We start from the raw sequence: 21,857 nt of genomic DNA, 5'->3' as shown, positions 1-21,857 counted from the left end.
GGATGAAAGAGTGAAAATGCTGCTTAAATCTTGCACAAGGGATTTGGACAGTATAGGGATGAAAGAGTGAAAATGCTGCTTAAATCTTGCACAAGGGATTTGGACAGTATAGGGATGAAAGAGTGAAAATGCTGCTTAAATCTTGCATAAGGGATTTTGTTATGATTGACGTTGAGATTTACCTTCAGTGTTCTGAGACACACACATTAAAGAATAAAGATGTCAATAAATTAATTTGTATCAGTAGAAGTTGGTGCCTTACTAAACATGCATAGGATTTGGATAGGAGAAAGTGAGGTCATTCTTTGTTGATTTATACCATAAGGTGCTGGCTGTCATGTGTTTGAAGGTATACCCTTAACTTAACCTAACAAAACCCCAAACAGTTACTATAGGTCTTGACTCAGAGAATTCATATATGCTTCCTTACTAATGAGGCTTTCTATACAACGAAATGAGGTCATTCTTCATTGAATTATACTATAAGGTGATAGCTATCCTGTGTTTGAGGATACCCTAAACTTAACTTAACATAACCTAACAAAACCAAAACAAACACTAAAGACCTTGACTCTTGTTGATTTATACCATAAGGTGCTGGCTATCATGTGTCTGAAGATACCCTAAACTTAACCCAACATAGCCTAACAAAACCCCAAACAGTTACTACAGGTCTTGACTCAGAAAACTCATCTATGCTTCCTTACTAATGAGACTTTCTATACAACAAAGTGAGGTCATTCTTTATGAATTCATACCCTAAGTTCCCGCCTATCCTGTGTTTTAAGATACCCTAAACTTAACGTAACCTAACCAGTCCCACCTTAAGATGAAGCTGTTGGGTGTGAGTGGCAAAGTCTGGGCTGGAGTGAAGCAGGTGATGAGGGAGTTGTATCTGCCTGAAGCCCTATAGGAGAGCGTCTGGCTTCCCTCAACGCCCTGGGTCACCAAACACCCACCTGCAAACCATGACAGTGATTACAAGGAGTCCTGGCGGGGTATTCTCAGGCCGGGAAAACAAGTGGGGGTACAGAAGACTCAACTGGCGGAGTGAGTGAGTGAGTGAGGGTTGGCAGCTGGAGTGAGAGAGGAGGAGGTGGAGGCAGAGGGACAACAGGAAATTCAGGTAACGCCAGGCACCGCTTACTGCAGGAGTACTAGGCTGTAATGTAATCTCTCTCCTTCTCTCTCTCTCTCTCTCTCTCTCTCTCTCTCTCTCTCTCTCTCTCTCTCTCTCTCTCTCTATTTTTATATTTTTTTATTTTTTTTTTAATCTCTCTCTCTCTCTCTCTCTCTCTCTCTCTCTCTCTCTCTCTCTCTCTCTCTCTCTCTCTCTCTCTTATATTCTTTTATTCTCTGTTTTCTCTCTCTCTCTCTCTCTCTCTCTCTCTCTCTCTCTCTCTCTCTCTCTCTCTCTCTCTCTCTCTCTCTCTCTTTTGTTATATTCTTTCATTCTTTGGATTTTTTTGTCTCTCTCTCTCTCTCTCTCTCTCTCTCTCTCTCTCTAGCTGTGACCAACCCGCACATGAGCTTAGTATGGCTCTTTTCCTGTATTTCACAACTAGGTAAACACACACACACACACACACACACACACACACACACACACACACACACACACACACACACACGCACACAAGGCTCTTTGTGTCGTCAACTCCCTCCCTCCTGCTACTGACAGTCTCCTGCCTCTGGGCATGGAATAAAAAAAGGGTACAAACATTTATAACCTGGTCTTTGGTATGCATTATTTCTCAGTGAATTTAAGGTATTTTTAACAGTTATAATATGGATGTTTGAAAAGCCTCTCCTAGAACTTGCCGGGACTGTTTTGTGATGGTGGTGATGGTTTTACACAGCCTCGGTGCCAAGAAATGGAGAGTTACACATGAAAATCTGGATAATCTATTCTGTGGCCTTGAAAATAGTTATATAGGAGCTAGAGACGCTTATAAATATGGACCATGAACTGTCTTGTGATGGTGGTGATAGTTTTACACGACCTCGGTGCCAAGAAATGGAGAACCACCCATCAAAACCCAGTTCATCTACTCTGTGGCGTTGGGAAACGGTCATATGGCCTCAGAGGTGTAGTAAACGCAAACGATACAATCAGATTTACATTTAAATGCTTATAAATTGTGTTTTTAACTTGAAATTTAACTTTGAGAGTAAGAGAAGCCAACTCCATCATTCCAGAAAATGGCAAGCGTGTTTTTAAGAGGAGTGGGCCAGGCAGCCTGTGCCTTCAACACAGAAACACCTTGGATCTCTTCACATTTCATTCCTCTTTCCATCATAATAAGAGACAATGGCACTATGTAACGTTCCTAAGACCATAATTACTTTTTCTCTGCTTTTTCTGAGTGGTTAAGGTGTTTGCTAGAATTGAAAGTATATGGCTATTTTTTCAGGTGAGCTGTGCTGGTCTGGGAATGAAACGGACTATAATAATTATATAGTGAGAATAATCTTTTGTTTGTGTGTTGTACTGTTCTGGTAAGTGTGGAGTGAGTTTACCTGTATTTCCTGAGCCAGTGCTTGGTGTGGCCTGCCTGTCCCTTAGGGGAGGTGACCTGACCCACACCACGCCACACCACCTCACACACACACACACACACACACACACACACACACACTACAAACAAAAGGAATGTTCAATGAAACAATACCAGACGAGGGGGACAGACGGAGGAGTGTGGAAAGTAACAGGAAGAAGACGGAGCTGTACATGGAAAAAAAAATGGAGCGTGTAATGTGATAGGAAGAAGACGGAGGTGTACATGGGGAAAAAAAGAAGGCAAGGAATTTATCACAAAAGAAACTATTGTAGGAATAAACTGAACACAAGAAGGAACAAGGAAATTAATGATAAATGAACACTCACCAGTCACTCCTGTGTACCACCCTCCTCCCCCTCCTCCTCTTGTTGTTGTTGTTGTTGTTGTTGTTGTTCTCGTCCTGCAACAAATCAGGTTAGGAATTAATGGACTGTGTAAACATTGATCCTTGGTGCCATAACAATAGTACATTCAGTTCACATCCTAACGTCAAAACAGCACCATTAAAACCCTGAGCCTGAGCCCTGCTGTAACATGGCTAAGTCCTTCCCTGCCATGTTACCCTCACTCTGTTAACATATCCCAGCACACTTATCAACAGCTGGGAGGCCTTGGCTATTTCCTCCTGCCTAGGACTTGAACGCCTTAAGGGCATCATAGTGAGGGCTGAATAATAGGAAGAGAAAATGTCTATTATTTCCCCAAAAAAGTGTACTAGTTTTTTTCTGCAACAAGATGATGCTATTGATAATGTAATACCTATCAAACTGTATTTTAAGTTCCCAAAAACCAGTAGAATGGGGAGGGAGGGAGGGAGGGAGGGACAGAGAAAATGACTATAGAGGTGAGGGAAGAGAGAAAGAAAGGGAAAGAAGGGAGGAAACAGAAAGAGGGGAGAGAAAGGGAGCGTGAGGGAAAGGAAGGGAGAGAAAGAAGGAAAGGGAGAAGGGAAGAACGAGAAGGGAGAGAAAGAAACATTAGGGAATAAATAACAGGAACTGGGAAAGACAGGAAGAAAGAGGGAGGAGGAGGAGGAGGAGGAGGAGGAGGAGGAGGGAGATAAGAGAGAGGGAATGAAGGGAGAGAAAGTAGTGGAAGAAAAAGGGAGAGAAAAGGAAACATGGACATATGGAAGTGCAGGCAACATAAAGCATATTGGCTCATTACGAGGTCACCCGCTTGGGTGATTTAATCTGCTCGACAGCCACTTGGGGCCTGGGGAGCAGATGAAAGCACCTCGATATTGAGGAGCAGATGAAAGCACCTCAATATTGAGGAGCAGATGAAAGCACCTCAATATTGAGGAGCAGATGAAAGCACCTCAATATTGAGGAGCAGATGAAAGCACCTCAATATTGAGGAGCAGATGAAAGCACCTCAATATTGAGGAGCAGATGAAAGCACCTCAATATTGAGGAGCAGATGACAACACCTCAATATTCAGTTTATTCCCGACGCAGCGAAGTGACGGTCGATTCTATATTTGAAGGAGTTGATGGTATTCGCATTTACTTCTTCTGAGGGAAGATTGTTCCAGTGGCGGATGACTCGGTTTGAAAAGAAACTCCTTCCAATGTCTGTGTTACATCGACTCGACTGAATGGGTAAGCCGTTATTTCTAGTTCTTAGGTTGGTTTGCAGTTCAAGGAATTTGGAGTAATCGATGTTATTGAACTTTTTCAGGTACTTGAAGACTTGAATCATATCCCCTCGTAGGCGTCTTTTCTCCAATGTAAAGAGATTGAGTCGCTTGAGTCGTTCCTCGTACGGGTGAGCCCTTAAGGTTGGAATCATCTTTGTGGCACGTCGTTGAATCCTTTCCAGCAAAGCAATGTCCTTTCTGTAATTAGGAGACCAGAACTGTACTGCATACTCGAAGTGCGGTCTTACCATGGAATTATACAAGGATAGCATCACGTCTGGTGTTTTACACTCGAAGTTCCTGGCTATGAACCCGAGCATAGTGTTGGCTTTGTTGTATGCTTTTTTACAGTGATTCGCGTGTTTCAGGTCACTGCTGATAGTGACTCCAAGATCCTTTTCCTCCTGCATCGCTTGCAGAGGTCTCCCATTCATGATGTATGTGGTTACTATTTCTGGATCCAATGTGCATGACTTTGCATTTGTCAACATTAGAAGACATTTGACATTTTTCCGACAATTATATAAAGTGATTGAGGTCTTTCTGAATGATTTCGCAGTCGGTCTTTGTGAGGGCATCTCCACCCACCTTGGTGTCGTCAGCAAATTTCGATATTGTGGATTTCAGTCCTGATTCTAGGTCTTTGATATACATGATAAAGAGGATGGGTCCCAGCACTGACCCTTGAGGCACTCCACTAGTGACTGGAAGCCAATCGGAAGGCTGTCCGTTGAGTAGTACTCGTTGTTTTCTGTCGGTGAGCCAATCTCTTATCCACGCGATCAGATTGGCTCCGATGCCCGCCGAGTGCAGTTTCTTAAGGAGTCGCTCGTGCGGTACCTTGTCGAAGGCTTTCTGAAAGTCCAGGTATATAACATCACTGGGGATGTGGGCATCCCAGTTCTTATATATACCTTGGAAGAAGTCTAATAAATTCGTTAGGCAAGAGCGCTTGTTTCTGAAGCCATGCTGGGTGTCAGAGAAGGGAAGGGATGGGAAGGATTGGAAAGGGATGGGATGAGAAGAGATGGGAAGGGAAGAGAAGGGATGGGAGGGAGGGAGGAGGGATGGGAGGAGAAGGATGGGAAGAGAAGGGATGGGAAGGGTTGGAGAGGGAATGGAAGGGAAGGGATAGGAAGGGAAGGGAAGAGAAGGAAAGTGAAGGAAGGGATGGGAAGGTTTTGAAGGAAGAGAGGTTAGGGAAGGAAATGAAGGATGGGATGGGAAGGGATGGGAAGGGAAGGAAAGGATGGGAAGGGAAGGAATTGGAAGAGAAAGGATGGGATGGGAAGGAAGGGATGGGCAGGAAGGGATGGGAAGGAAAGGGAAGGAAGGGAAAGGATGGGATGGGAAGGAAGGAAGGAAGGAAAGGATGGAAGGGAAAGGAGGAAAGGAAGTGAAGGGTTGGGATGGGATGGGATGGGAAGTGAAGGGAAGGAAAGGTATGGGATGGGAAGGGAAGGAATGGGAAGAGAAAGGAAGGGATGGGAAGGGAAGGGAAGGGAAGGGATGGGAAGGAAAGGAAGGAAGGAAAGGGATGGGAAGGAAGGGATGGGAAGGAAAAGGATGGGATGGGAAGGGATGGGATGGGATGGGAAGGGAAGGGATGGGAAGGTAAGGCAAAGGATGGGAAGGAGGGGAGGAAAGGAAGGAAGGGATGGGAAGGGAAGGGAAGGAGGGGAAGGAAGGGAAGGGAAGGGATGGGAAGGGATGGGCAGGGAAGGGATAGGAAGGGAAAGGATGGGATGGGATGGGAAGGAACACAAAGGAACACAAAGAACACAAAGAAAGAACAAACAACAGCAGACCTGCTGGTCCTTACGAGGTTGTTTGTGACAAGCTACACTAACTATCTAATCAAAGGTGGAAGATGAAGGACAGCAAAGGCGAAGGCTCCTCCGCACCCCCCCATCCCTCCAGCCAAAGCTGGCAGGAAAGGAAAAAGAACCATGCAGCATGGAAAAACTGCATGGAATTTATGTAGGAAAGAGGAAAGAACTACCATTACTGCTACCACTAACCGGGTGATAAAGGCGGACAAGGACACCAGTATTCCAAAGAACTTAACGTTATTACGACAATGAGTAATATCTTAGTTGCTGGTTGGATTCAAAACACTTGTCTAATCTATTCTTGAAGGCCGTAACTGTTGTACTATCAACGACATCACAAGGTAGAGAGTTCCAACATTAACAACTCGATTGAAGAAGAAGTGTTTAGCTTCGTGCGACGAGAATCTTTTACCACTTATCTTCAAATTGTGATTTCTTCTTGTTCTATTTGATCGATCAATTGCAAAGTAATCTTCCGCATTAATATCACTGAATCCTTTAAACGTTTTAAACACTTCTATTAGATCGCCTCGCATTCTTCGTTTTGATAGGCTGAATAAATTTACTTCTTTAAGTCTTTGTTCATATGACAAATTTCTCAACCTAGGAATCATCTTTGTTACTCTTCGATGGACCCGTTCCATCTTTTCTATGTCTTTTCTGTAGTACGGAGACCAAAACTGTACACAGTACTCTAGACGGGGTCGTACCAACGAATTATACAGTTTTAATATTACTTTTTCCGATTTATTATTAAAGACTCGTCCAATGAAGCCAACCAATTTGTTTGCAGTTTTAACTACCTCTGAACAATGCTGACCGGGCTTTAAATCGCTTTATATAGTGATTCCAAGATCCTTTTCTTTACTTACTGCAGAAAGTTGTAGGCCATTCATTACGTACCGAACGCGATTGTTATTTTTTCCGATGTGCAACACTTTACATTTGTCAACGTTAAATTTCATTTGCCATTGATTGGCCCAACGTGCAAGTCGATCTAGATCTGATTGTAAAGCTTCTTCGTCGAGTGTCGCAGTTACTTTACTAGCAATTTTTGTGTCATCAGCAAATTTTTATACTTTGCAAGTGAGCCCATCATTGATATCATTAACATAAATTAAGAAGAGCATGGGGCCAAGCACTGATCCTTGAGGTACGCCGCTTTTGACATCGAGCCAGTTAGATGTAACACCGTTTAGAACTACTCTCTGTTTCCGCTCAGAGAGCCAGTCCATAAGCCAATTGTGAATGTTACCCGAGATACTGCGCCAGTAGTTTGCTGAGCAATCGTTGGTGGGGGACCTTATCAAATGCCTTTTGAAAATCCAGATATATGATATCTACTGATCTGCCTTCATCGAACACCTCAAAAATATAGTGAAAAAAATCAAGTTAGTTAGTCAAACACGAACGTTTACTACGGAAGCCATGTTGCGAATTATTTATTATACTATTTTCTTCGAAGAATTTCACCATATTGTCGCGAATGATACTCTCCATTAACTTACAAACAATAGATGTCAGGCTAATTGGTCGATAGTTTCCTGGATGAGACTTGTCCCCCTTTTTGAAAATTGGTGTGACATTTGCAAGTTTCCAATCCGACGGAACTTTTCCAGCTGTTAAAGATTTATTGAATATGATGGAGAGCGGTTTACAAATTTGATGTTTGATTTCTTTTAAGACCCTAGGGGTAATTTTGTCTGGACCAGGAGCTTTGCTTACTTTAATCTTTTCAATTGTGCGTAAAATGTCACTTTCAACGATGAGCACGCCACTTAACATCTTTTCGGCCCTTCTAACCTCCGGCGGTTGAGGTGATAAACAATCTTCGTCGGTAAGGGTCGAAGGGAAGGGAAAGGATGGGAAGGGAAAGGAAGGGAAGGGATGGGAAGGGAAAGGATGGTAAGGGAAGGGAAGGGAAGGGAAGGGAAAGGATGGGAAGGGAGGGGGATGGAAAGGAAGGGAAGGGAAGGGATGGAAGGGAAAGGATGGGAAGGGATGATAGGGGATGGGAAGGGACGGGAAAGGAAGGAAGGGAAGGGAAGGGATGGAGGGGAAGGATGGGAAGGAAGGGAAGGGAAGGGATGGGAAGGAAGGAAGGAAGGAAGGGATGGGAAGGAAGGAAGGGATGGGAAGGGAAGGGAAGGGAAGGGATGGGAAGGGAAAGGATGGGGAGGGAAAGGAAGGGAAGGGAAGGGAAGGGAAGGGATGGGAAGGGAAAGGATAGTAAGGGATGGGGAGGGAAAGGAAGGGAAGGGAAGGGAAGGGATGGGAAGGGAAAGGATGGGGAGGGAAAGGAAGGGAGGGGAAGGGATGGGAAGGGAAATGATGGGAAGGGAAGAGGTGGGAAAGGAAGGGAAGGGAAGGGAAGGGAATTATGCATTATTTCAAAAGCCAATTGTTACACATCTTCACTATTTCTCTCTCTCTCTCTCTCTCTCTCTCTCCAGGAGTGACCTACCCGTCAGTCTCCTGCCTGAACGGTGAGGCTGTGTGTGTCCCAGGATGAGCAGGCTGTCTTGCAGGGTGTGGTCGCTGGGCTCTCTGGGGCGGCTGGTCAGCTCCTACGGAAAGGGAAGCTTGGGAGTGATTTTGCCTCCGAAAAAATAAAGAATTTGGGTGTTCATAACCCCATGACTGCTGATTTCCTACAAGAATACATCACCAAGCTGCAGGAGTGAAACAAAAAGTGGCTGCTACAGTTCACAGAAGAAAAAATATAAAGTTTTGCACCTTGGAAGGGGATATCCCCACTCAACACAGCAACACTGTACCACTAATAAAATTGTAGGCAGTTTATGACATGCCATACATGTAGGAGCTTACGGTAACCTTGGATAGAAACTCTATTTTCAAAATGCCACTCTATGGCCACTACTATCAAGGTGGCTCTTTGTCATTGTATCCGTATTGATATTTGATGATTATTTACTTTAGAAAAGTTACCCAGCAAATAAAATATTGGAAAGTTTTGGGATTGTACAATTTCCTTATATAATTATTGATTTTTTAAAATTCTGGCTAAAGCAAATTAATTTATTAAACTTTGAAGTAAGTTCAGTAATTGCTTTGAAAAAGTACCATGAGAGGGAAAATCAAGAAAAATGTAATAAATAAATTAAACTAATTCCAAGATTCATGATGACCATTTTAACAAAACTAATCCATTTAACGTCTCAGCAGTAGGGATGCCAGAGAACTTTTAAGTAATTCATCACACACGTAAGTTACAGGGCATACATTACTTCCTCCATTTAAGTCTAAAATGACCTTTTATAAAAACTTAGTTTACATTCTTTGATGCCAAAAGATCATTTAAAAATAAGTGAGTAATTAATGATTTAAATACAAGTGGTGTAGGAGCAGCATCCTGCTTGTACAAATTGAAGGCGGCAGCCTTTTGTTCGCTGCAAGATGAGCGTGCTCAGAGCATAAAACAATGTGGATGGGGTCTCGGTCAGCATTGTACACTCACAGAGGTGGCACTCAAGCCCTCCTGAACACTTACGCCTGTGCTGTAGTGTGTGTTCTTGGTGTTTTGAGCAGTACAGTGTGCATTCATTTTGGTTTGTGAGTTTTTGGGGTTTGTGAGCCAGCTTGCCAGATTGTCGTACTCAGAGGACCCTATTTACTGGTTTCTGATGCTTAACTATGGACAAGAAACAGCAGGAATTAATTATTTTATTGAGAACTGTAAATTAATGTAGTTATTGGGTCCAGATGTTTTTGGGGTTGAAAATTGGTAAATATGAGAAGCCGTGTACGACAATCTGGCTTTGTTGTTTGTAAGCAAAATAACATTACAAATTATGCTGGTAAACCGTGGTGTGACTATTTGCTATTGTTATATGTTGTTATTTATTACTGAGCCCGACGAGTGTTTCCTGCGCAGAGGCCACTACCATAAATTATCCGTGCAATCTGACGCAGCAGGTTGCCAGCGCTGTAACACACACCTTAAGAATCGCTGTGCCCAAACTGTCCTTTCTATGTCTATTCCATTCTATTTTTTGTTTATTTCAGTAGCAGGTATTGTGTGTTTAGTGTTATACTATAAGATCCATGACTCAGCTCACTTGGATCATTTAGGACTGATGGAAGACTTGTAAATAGGGGCATTTTCTTTATACCTAACTCAAACTTACCTAACCCAACCTTCATATACATCTATTTTTATTTATGTGTTTAGTGTTATATTATAAAACCTAGATCCATGACTCAGTTCACTTGGATCATTTAGGACTGATGGAAGACTTGGGGCATTTTCTTTATACCTAACTCAACCTTACCTAACCCAACCTTCATATACATCTATTTTTATTTATGTGTTTAGTGTTATATTATAAAACCTAGATCCATGACTCAGTTCACTTGGATCATTTAGGACTGATGGAAGACTTGGAGCATTTTCTTTACACCTAACTCAACCTTACCTCAAGTCTTCCAAATATGTCGAGGCCGGTCTGGCGTAGGCTCCCGCGGGTCCTTTCCTCCCCTCTGCTCTGCCACACAGTCCCAACACCTATCTCTTCCTCTCATATGTAAGCTGTAGGTAACAAATGAGAGGAAAAAATAGGTGTTGGGACTGTGTGGCAGAGCAGAGGGGAGAAATGGACTCACGGGAGCCAACGCCAGAACGGACTCCACAATTTGATTTCACTGTAACCCAACCTTCACATACATCTTTTTGGGGTTCATTTTTTCTCTCTCTCTCTCTCTCTCTCTCTCTCTCTCTCTCTCTCTCTCTCTCTCTCTATTTATATATATTCATTTTACCTAACAACCTTAGCTTCCCTTACCTAGCCTTCATATATACAATAAGCACGGCTACTACTGTGTGACTATGTGGGCGACAAATGAGTTTGTGTAGTAGGAATACATATTCTTATGGGAAAAGTTATATATGAGCAGCAATGCCTTACAGTTTTTGTATCGCACACATACAGTAAACCCTCCATATAACAAACTAACTTGGGGGGAAGCTTAGTCCGCTAACGCCAAAAGTCCATTATAAGCAGCGGAAAAAAAAATATATATATTACCGACGAACCTAATAAACATCGGTATATAGTTTTCTTATTGAGTATGTTGTGTGCACGTTATCTACATAGCAGCTCAGCACAGCTGGCGATGGACTGCAGGGCACCGAGGCTGCCTGTTGTATACCCACAGCAGCCCGCAGCTGCATTGCAAAATAACTCATAGTTCAACTTTCCCACTGTTTCTACATTTCACTCAGCGCTCACAAAGATCACAAGTGGACAAACTAGAACAACACCAGGCAAAGTAATGTTTTCCTGCCGTGTATTCCCCCTGCATGGTGGACACCAGAGCCACTTATTTTTGCCAGGAGTATTTCTCACAACACTGGACGGCGGATTGGACCACGCACGCCGCCCCGTCCCTCGCTGCATATTTCTGCACCCCACACTGCTGAATGCCCAATAAATTTACAGTAACCAAGCAAAACCTAACTTAACCTACCTAGCTGGGGGCCATCTCCCCTCGACCCCATAAGCTGTGTCAGTACTGACACTCACGAACACTTGGCTATTTTCCATTACATTAACGTCCTGGATTGATGCATAAAACTATTCTGGGTCGGTCCCCGTGGATTTCTGACCCTCTGGGTTGATACGCTAACTGGGTAAACTAACACAGGTAAAAGGTGTGCCGGTGCATTCCCTTCCACACATTGTTGTCAGCACTTGTTGCTGTCCATTGCTCATTTGTTTTCACTGACTGACTGACTGACTGACTGACTGGGCGTGAATCAGTGGCAGCCACTTGGAAATATATATATATATATATATATATATATATATATATATATATATATATATATATATATATATATATATATATATATATATATACATATATACTGTATATACAGTACTGTATATACAGTGTGGCGACTATGCCTGATGAACGAGCCTCCCATAACCCACTTAGCTAGGGAGGCACCTCTTTGGCCGACTCAGTAAGGAGTGGCTCTCCCGTCACGCTGGTCGCAGGTTCAATCCCAGGCAGCCGGCGAATACCCTGAACTTGATTAATTTCTCGTGTGTTTCGATACACGCAGAGGACGTGTTGGGAAATAGGGGAAATAGAAATGAAGCTCTCGGGGCATGACATAATTATACCTAAGTTAACCCTTAAAGGAAGGCTGAGGGTAATTCCTGCTCAGGCAGACAAAGGCAGAAAGGTGGGGTGCAGGAATTACCGTCATTTGATTTCCCGCAAAAATTTGTACTACTTCTGAACATGATATCTCTGGTGAGCAGCAACTGAGTTACTTGTAGTTACTTTCACCATGTAAATAAAAGATTGGCGGTGTACAGGCACTATGAACTATTGTGTTTTGAGCTCCAATTGCCACACAGGGCACCGACGAAGAACACCTTTTTAGACAATTTTATCAGCGGGCACACAAGCAGAAACTCCCCCTCCAGGCCGTCCTTCAGGGGTGAACCTTACCTAATCTTATATATACCTATCTATCTATCTGTATATACACGTGTTTGAGTTTACAGGCAAAACATCTTTCAGACAGACAGAATTCATCACCCCAGACGCATGCCTATGGGTACAGAATGGGTAAAAAGATATCATTTTAACCTCATGAACCTTGGGGTACAGTTGGCAAGCCAGGATCATTGAGGGCAAAAAGTTGAATGTTTCTCTGGGGTGATACTGGCGGCGTCCCTTGGGGAAGAGTGACACCTGACGTACATTGGACAGGTTTGCGTACATTGGTGGCACATTGGGGTGTCATACGTGCGCCTAACATCACCACATCATGGGAAATAGATGTAAGAAGAGGCGTGGCTTGGAGAGGAACCAAGCCTTCAGGTGTCTGCCCCGAACACTTCAGGTACAGGGAGGGATCCTTGACTTACGACGGAGTTCCAGATTTTGTGTGAAAGTTGAAACACATTAATTAAGGAGACGTCACCGTTTTATGAGCACACGTCACTCCCTCCTATAAGGTTACACACGCCCCAAGACTCCTGACCTTTGACCTAGGATAGCGGCGGCCTGACCGAGGAGGAGAAAATAAAACAGTACTGTACGGCACCTAATTGCCTATATGCTTAACAAAATTAAGAAGGAACTGTTGTCAGACCAACTCCAAGTGCCATAAGTGCCTACATCACTCACCATTAATAATCATACTTATAAGCATATATCCATCATACTTAACCAGCAAGGAAGGAAGGAGGAAGCAAGGAAGGAAGGAGGGAAGGAAGGAAGGAAGGAGGGAAGGAAAGAAGGAAAACAAAATATTTAACACTCACCATTGGTTTGATGTCTGCCATATTACAAATCCTTCCTCTTCTTCTTCCTCCTCTTCTCTCTCTGTGTGTCCTCTTCTTTTTCTTCTTCTTCTTCTTCTTCTTCCTGTGTAAACAATAGAGATAGCAATAAATTCATGAAAAGAAAAAAAATAGCAAATAAAAAAGGAGAAAAAAATTATATTGAAAGAAGAAAAATAAGATAAACACCTTTATGGATTTATTTTATATATGTATTTTAGTGTGTGTGTGTGTGTTTGTTGGGAAGCACAAGCGACACAAGAAGGATTTTGATTTTAATTCAGTTTATTTTACTCTTTTATTTCTGTGAGAGAGAGAGAGAGAGAGAGAGAGAGAGAGAGAGAGAGAGAGAGAGAGAGAGAGAGAGTAATAATAATAATAATAATAAACTTTATTTTCCACTAAAAAGTGGTTATTCTAAACATCTAAATATACATGGTAGGTTATACATATAAATATACATGGTGTATTATACATCTAAATATACATGATAGAATATACAGAAGGCAGTAAAGTAGATAATACATTCATGCAGAGGTCAACAGCTTCTTTTTAAGAATTGATTTTAATGTGGTCAGATTATGAGTCTTTTATTTCATTCGGTAGTTGGTTCCATAATTTAGGACCTAATACATGAAAGGCTCTTGCACCTGTGTCGGTGTTGGTTCTCGGGACGTAGAGATTGTTTTGTTGTCTTGTTGTTGAGTCAGTCATATAGTTAACAGTTGGGAGAGAGAGGATGTGGTCTGGGTAATCCTTTATTTTCTGCTTAAACACTTTTGTGATGAGGTTAAAGGTGATTAGGTCTTTGATTTTGAGCCATTGTAAATCTTTAAATAATGGAGTGACATGATCGTATTTCCTGGCTTTCCCATCTGCCACTTTTATCGCGAAGTTTTGTAGTTTTTGCACTTTGTTTATTAAAGTTGAGTTTGTTGTCCCCCATATTGTGATGCCGTATTTTATGATGCTTAATACCAAAGTCTGGATAACCATTAAGCGTGTTTCTTTGTTGAAGAGATCTTTGTGTCTGTTAATGAAATTTAAGGTTCCCATTGTTTTCCTAGTCATTTCATTTATGTGTCTGTCGAAGGTCATGTGTGAATCCAGATGAAAGCCAAGGTTCTTAACATGGAGGAGGGGCTGTATAACGCCATCGGCACATCTGATGGTGGTGTTATTAGGTATGTGTGCCAGGAGTTGGCGTGTGCCTAGGAAGATACATTGTGTCTTACTGATGTTTAGCTGAAGGCCGTTCTGTAGAAAATAGGTTCTTATTTGTTTCAAAGTGATCTCAGTTTTATTAATTAAAGTATTTATTTCGTTGATATTACCGCTGTGGAGGAACTGTGTGTCGTCAGCGTATTGTACTAGAAGGCAGTTATTGATATAGGTAGATATGTCATTTACATGGATATTGAATAATGTTGGGCCTAGTATTGAGCCTTGGGGGACTCCAAAGGCTACTGATTTCTTGGATGAGACGATGTCTTTGATGCGGACTGACTGTGACCTGTCATCGAGGTAATTATCAAACCAGTAGGTGTCAACATTAATCTGTTGAAGTTTTCGGAGTAAGATGGTGTGGCTGACACTGTCGAAGGCTTTAGAAAGGTCGCAGAGTGTTAAAAGTGATATTTGTTTGTTATCTATATTATCATAAATTTTATTGGTAATGACTTGCAGCGCTGTCTCTGTAGAGAGTTTTGGTCTAAAGCCGTGTTGGGTTGGAGAGAGAAGTTTGTTACGTTCCAGGAATGACATTAATTGATTGGCAACTACCTTTTCTAATATTTTTGAAAAAATTGGAAGTAGAGAGATGGGACGATAATTTCCTATTTCGTCTGGGTTACCGTTTTTATATAGTGGGGTGACAACAGCATTTTTCCAGGAGGCAGGAAAAATGCCTGTGACGATTGAGGTATTTATGATGGTTGTGAGAGAGAGAGAGAGAGAGAGAGAGAGAGAGAGAGAGAGAGAGAGAGAGAGAGAGAGAGAGAGAGAGAGAGAGAGAGAGAGAGAGAGAGAGAGAGAGAGAGAGAGAGAGAGAGAGAGAGAGAGAGAGAGAGAGAGAGAGAGATTGGAAGGGCAGGGCAGGACAAGGAGGAGGAGGCAGAAATTATACAAAGTGAAATATTGTGAAGCGGAAAATTGTAGGTAGGCAAAGATATACTGGCCAGGCTTTTGAAGGAGTGTTTTGTGATGGTGGTGATACATGGCTTCTGCACACCTTCATCTGAAGAAACACCCATGGAAACAAACCTAGTCAGTGTGGCTTTGGAAAATAGTCATAATGGGAGATGACAAGTCTCTTATAGAATTTGCTAGGCTTTTCACGTAGTATTTTTGTGATGATACATGGCTTTTGCACCTTCAATGGAAAAGTCACCCATGGAAACAAACCTAGTCAGTCTTCCCTGTGGCCTTGGGAAATGGTTGTAGTAATGGGAGACACACACATTTAAGAAGACAGAGGTACAGAGTGATGCTGGGTTGTATTGGGAGCCCGATACAGTTAAAAACATAGACCTGAGAACCATTTCCCTGTGTCCACATGTCTGGAGGAAGGGAGCATGTCTGTGGGCCCCTGTATACCTGTCACAAGTATCAGGGAGACCGCTAACCCTCTCCCTAATCCTCTGAATATGAGAATTTTGTTTATGAAAGAACTTCTTGTACATATAAAGGAAGAAAAGTCTGTTTTTTCTTTCTTTTTGACCTTGAGCGATGTCCTTTACTGTAAGAAAAAAATATATAAAAACATGAAAAATAAACCATCCAGCAGTGAAGCAAGTTTTCAGACTCAACTCAGTGTTTGTTAAAATTGTTATGCATTGAACAAATCTTAATCTTCATTCTGTATCTTTTTATGCTTTTTATTATTTCTTATTTACCTTTCAATGTTCTTCACATGTATAATTTCTTTACTCCTAATCTTATACACTTTTAAATTGTCATCTTATTTTTGTAAATGAAGACAACATGTTGCAGATGTACAGTAGCGATATGAAGTGATGTCGCCGCTCTCAGAATGTTTCCTACATTTGAAGATAACGTGTATTTATTGTTTATGTTATAATGTTCCCTCCTAAACGTTGTGATGTAAAACACGGTAAAATAACGTAGTAGTACCTGAATTACAATTATACATTCATTTGTTTAGAAAATGCAACTGCAAATGTCATGTGTTGTCTTCAGTACTGAAGACAACCTTCAAATTATTTAGCTCACGTCGTATATATATATATATATATATATATATATATATATATATATATATATATATATATATATATATATATATATATATATATATATATATATATATATATATATATATATATATATATATATATATATATATATATATATATATATATATATATATATATATATATATATATATATATATATATATATATATATATATATATATATATATATATATATATATATATATATATATATATATATATATATATATATATATATATATATATATATATATATATATATATATATATATATATATATATATATATATATATAATATAAAATATATATTATAATATATATAATATAATATATAAAATAATATATAATATAATATTTTACTTATTTGATTTCTCTCTCTCAAGGAGGAAATAAAATAAGATGATTCACTGTGTCAGATTATCTCTATCTATCTATCTATCTATCTGTCTATCTGTATATATAGTTGCTTGAAGCTGCAGGCAAAACATTTCTCAGGCAGACATAATTCAGCCCCCAGATGAGTCCTTCAAACCTACGGGCACAGAGTTGGGAAAAAAGACGTCCGTTACCCTAATGAGCCTTGAGCTAGAGACGGCAATTCAGGATCATTGGGGCAAGATGAATGTTTCCTTGGGGTGATACTGGGGTTTCCTTGGGGTAAAAAGACACCTGATTTTTGTTCATTCAATGTTCTGCACAAGAAATTGGACACTATAAATATTAAGTGACTTTTTGGAATGAAGAATTCTTTACCAAAGAATTCCGTCACCTCCTCCTGGCCAGGAAACGTACTGAACCTGTGTGATGTAGGGTGTACGTACTGGGGAGTACATTGGGGTATTATTGGGGGTATATTAGGGCATAGCTAGGCTATATTAGGGTATCACTGGGGGTACACAGGCGAAAAAGACGCCCACATCTCGGCACATGTTAGACAAGGCTATCATAGGAGTTTTTGAGGGAAATTCCAGGGGTAGTTTGAGCCTTCTTCTGTGCCATGAACCTAAGAAACACACATTTGACAAGGCTTTTGTAGGAGTTTAGTGCATTTCCAGGACTAGTACCCTTGTGACCCTTCCTCTTTACTTGGAAGCCACAGCAACAGTCCTTTGACATCTCCACACTGATAAGGCAAACCCCACCTGCCTTTGCACCCTATAACTTCCTCATGGACTCCACCACTTCCACAAGAGAGGGTGGAGTTTGGTCTGCTGGTGGATCAGCAGCTGCTCAATGGATGTGAAGAATAAATGTGAGGATTGTCTCACTGAAATCCGTCTGCTAAATAATGCTGCCAGAAATACTTTACACATCCCACAAAAGATAGTTTATTCTGCACACCAAGGATTTTTTCACATGGCTTCTTATTGTAGTGGTTTTAATTTATTGGTAGTTGTCTGTTTTCTTCTCTCTCTCTCTCTCTCTCTCTCTCTCTCTCTCTCTCTCTCTCTCTCATTCACACCGACCTCTGCTGAGAGAAGGTCGTGACCTCACCCGCTGCGCTCCACAACATTGCTTGCCCTGTGTTTTCGTGCTCTTGGGCGTTTGTGTGTTCTCGCCAGGACCTTGTGTGTTGCCTGTGATTTCCCGACACGTGTTTGGTGTGTGTTCGCTTGTGGTTTCTGCCTGTGGTTGCCTCTGTGATTTGTGTTTCCGGTGTTTTGCGTGTGATCTGGCTGTTTCCGGGTGTTCGTGGGTTTCAGAGTGATTCAAGTGTGTTGTGTTTCCGGTGTTTTTGCGTGTGATTTGGCTGCTTCTAAGTGTACTGCGTGTGTTTCAGTGTTTTGAGTGTGCTGTTTTGTTTCCGGTGTTTTTGCGTGTGATTTGGCTGTTTTTCGAGTGTTCTGCGTTTGAGTGTGTTGTGTCTCCAGTGCTTTGCGTGTGATTTGGCTGTTTATAGTGCTGCCTGTGGTTGCCTCTGTGATTTGTGTTTCCGGTGTTTTTGCGTGTGATCTGGCTGTTTCCGGGTGTTCTATGGGTTTCAGAGTGATTCAAGTGTGTTGTGTTTCCGGTGTTTTTGCGTGATTTGTCTGCTTCTAAGTGTACTGTGTGTTTCAGTGTTTTGAGTGTGCTGTTTTGTGTCCGGTGTTTCTGCGTGATTTGGCTGTTTTTCGAGTGTTCTGCGTTTGAGTGTGTTGTGTTTCCAGTGCTTTTATGTGATTTGGCTGTTTATAGTGCTCGTGGGTTTCAGAGTGTTTTGAGTGTGCTGTTGTATTTCAGGTGTTTTTACGAGTGACTTGAGGGTGTTTAGTCGTGCTTGTGCTTGGGTTTCTGTGTGTTTCGTGTGTCCCGAGTGTGACTTTGTGTTCCCGAGTGTCTCACGCGTGATTTGGGTGTGTCGACAACCCACCCTTGAATTCCCTGAGGATTCAATCTGCTCCTCCTCACTACACCTCTTTAAATCCCTAGAGGATTAACACTTCCTACACCCCTTCCCTCACCTCACCTAAGCCCCCCACCCTCGCTCACCTCACATCCCTTTGCTCCTCCTCCTCCCCTAGAGGATTAGCCCTTCCTACTCCTCCCTCACCTCCACATATTTCTAAGCCCTCCCCCCCCTCACTCACCTTACCTCACATCCTATTTACCCATCCCTTCACCCACCTTACCTCGCCTCTTTCTTAACCTTTCTTGTTCTCACACACCTCACTCACCTCACATCCCTTCCTACTCCTCCTCTCTCCCACTTACCTCCTTTCCCAAACTCCCTCTCACTCATCTCACCTATTTCCTAATCCTCCTTGATCTCACACACCTCACTCACCGCCTCCCTTGCCCCCTCTTTACTCACCTCACATCCCTTCCTACTCCTCCTCTCTCCCACCTCACCTATTTCCTAACCCTCCTTGATCTCACACACCTCACTCACCGCCTCTCTTTCCCCCTCTTTACTCACCTCACATCCCTTCCTACTCCTCCTCTCTCCCACCTCACCTATTTCCTAACCCTCCTTGATCTCACACACCTCACTCACCGCCTCTCTCCCACCTCACCTATTTCCTAACCCTCCTTGATCTCACACACCTCACTCACGCCTCTCTTCCCCCTCTTTACTCACCTCACATCCCTTCCTACTCCTCCTCTCTCCCACCTCACCTATTTCCTAACCCTCCTTGATCTCACACACCTCTCTTTCCCCCTCTTTACTCACCTCACATCCCTTCCTACTCCTCCTCTCTCTCACTTTTCCTCCATTACTAAACTACCTCTCACACACCTCACCCCCTTTCCTAATCCCCTTCACTTTGTGTTTTTATCTCTTTCATTTCAGCTAAGATGGCACCTAAGAAGTGCAGTACTTGTAACGGTAGCTTCTCAGCTCACTTTTTTACAGGGCGTTCTGCTGTCTGTCGACTGTGTCTGTCCAGGCAGCATCTCGAGACAAGACTGCAGGAGCAGGAAGAGAAGATGGAAGAAGGCCAGAATAAAATAATGGAGCTTTCTCACCAGGCAGCATCTCGAGACCAGACTGCAGGAGCAAGAAGAGAAGATGGAAGCAGGTCAGAATAAAATAATAGAGCTTTCAAGACTGTTGCCTCCTTGCAGGAATTCATCCAGGCTAACGTTGCTGTGGTGCCAAACCCTTCTCCAACCGCCCCTTGCCCTCAGCGGTACTGTCGACACCAGCGGACAACACCACGCAACGGAGGATGCTAGTGGCACCGACCATGATGGCTTCACCGTCGTGAATGGAGGAGCCAAACCAGCCAGACAAGCGATTTATCCTGTTCATTGCTTCAACAGGTTTGCCATTCTGGAGGAGGAGGACGAGCAGGAGAGCACCTTCCTGGTGGGTGACTCCATGATTCGCCAGCAGGTCGTTGAGTTCTGCGGCAGAGTTCCTCGTCGAAGACGGAACTATTGCTATCCTGGTGCTGGGATCGACGACATAACTGCTGCTCTTGAGGAGATCTCCCCCCAGGCTACTAATGATTCACTGTTTGTTATCCACACAGGTACGAACGACGTCACCACGACCCGGTCTGAGGAACTCCTGGAGAAGTACCGTAGGCTCATCCAGCAGTATAAGACTAAATCCCTAACATTTTGATTTCAGGAGTTCTACCACGGACTTGGGCGGAGAGCGACTTTTTTCAGTAAGGCCTTCAGCCTAAACAACCGCTTACAGACTCTTTGCAGGGAGCTTGACGTGGAGTTCCTAAACGCATGGGACAATTTCTATGGACAAAATGAACTTTTCCACAGGGACGGATTGCACCTTTCTCCCATCGGGGCAGCCAGACTCGGAAGGCTCCTCAACGAAGCAGTGCGTGTCATCCGAGCAAAAACGAGTCACGGCCACGTCCCTCCACCCCGCCCGTGTAAATAGACGCTGCATCGCAACAAACCCGTAACCGTGATCCCGCAAGTACCACCACCTGTATTACCAAGCCTCTAGATAACTTAAAATCCTTAGTTTCAATGCGCGTAGCCTAAGAAACAAATTTGATGAACTGAGATGTCTTGCTTTAACAGAAAATTTTGACATAATTGCTATAACCGAAACATTTATCGACACCACAAATATTGATTTAAGTTCCGAATACAACATAGATGGCTACAGACTCTTCAACAAAGATCGTAAAACCGTAGAGGCGGTGGCGTCGCCCTTTATGTCAAAAGCTATTTGCAACCCACCGACAAAACACCGGAAACAGTAACGTTGAACATTTGTGCGTGCGAGTAAACATTGCAAAAGTCAATTTAAATATATCTGTCACCTACAGACCTCCCGGCAATCACTGATGACGACCTTGAAATGTACAGCGTCTTAAGGCAGTCACTTAATAACAACGACTCACTGATATTAGGAGACTTTAACCTCCCCATATCGACTGGGCGACACTGTCAGGTACAGAAGGCGAGTCACATAGAATGATCGAATTTCTAGAAGAAAATTATCTAAGCCAAATGGTTTCTGAGCCAACTCGACAAAATAATATACTCGACCTTGTTATAACGACCCAAGATAACCTTGTCAGTAGTGTCACGGTAGGAGAACACCTCGGTTCTTGCGATCATAAATTAGTGCGCGTCGACATTAAAGCTCAATCATCAGTGACTGAAAATAAAGTAAAGGTGCCCAATTTCAAAAGAGCTAACTTCGTAGAAATCCGACAAAACTAACAGAAATACAACTATCAGATGACGGCAACGTAGAGGAAGCCTGGCTAAGCCTTTTAAAAATCACTTACTCACTCAGCAGAACACATTCGTCCCCTTGTGCGAGAAGCGAATTAACACT

At 42.5% G+C, this 21,857-nt stretch overlaps 1 long non-coding RNA gene across 2 annotated transcripts in view; it reads right to left on the bottom strand.

Annotated features, from left to right (window-relative positions):
- Positions 1 to 8: 8 nt before the first annotated feature.
- The window catches only part of LOC126989844 (uncharacterized), a 39,667-nt gene continuing 17,818 nt past the window's right edge, over positions 9 to 21,857 (bottom strand). For both annotated transcript variants that reach the window (XR_007743785.1, XR_007743786.1), the window contains 4 exons: positions 13,340 to 13,442; positions 8,500 to 8,602; positions 2,888 to 2,961; positions 9 to 959 (listed from right to left, as the gene is read on the bottom strand). This is a non-coding gene — a long non-coding RNA (uncharacterized LOC126989844). The remainder of the gene's footprint in view (positions 960 to 2,887; positions 2,962 to 8,499; positions 8,603 to 13,339; positions 13,443 to 21,857) is intronic.

Source organism: Eriocheir sinensis, unplaced genomic scaffold (assembly GCF_024679095.1).
Source record: "Eriocheir sinensis breed Jianghai 21 unplaced genomic scaffold, ASM2467909v1 Scaffold1331, whole genome shotgun sequence".
Classification (NCBI taxonomy): domain Eukaryota; kingdom Metazoa; phylum Arthropoda; class Malacostraca; order Decapoda; family Varunidae; genus Eriocheir; species Eriocheir sinensis.
Note: the sequence above shows the minus strand (reverse complement) of the source record. Positions and strands in the feature narration are given on the sequence as shown.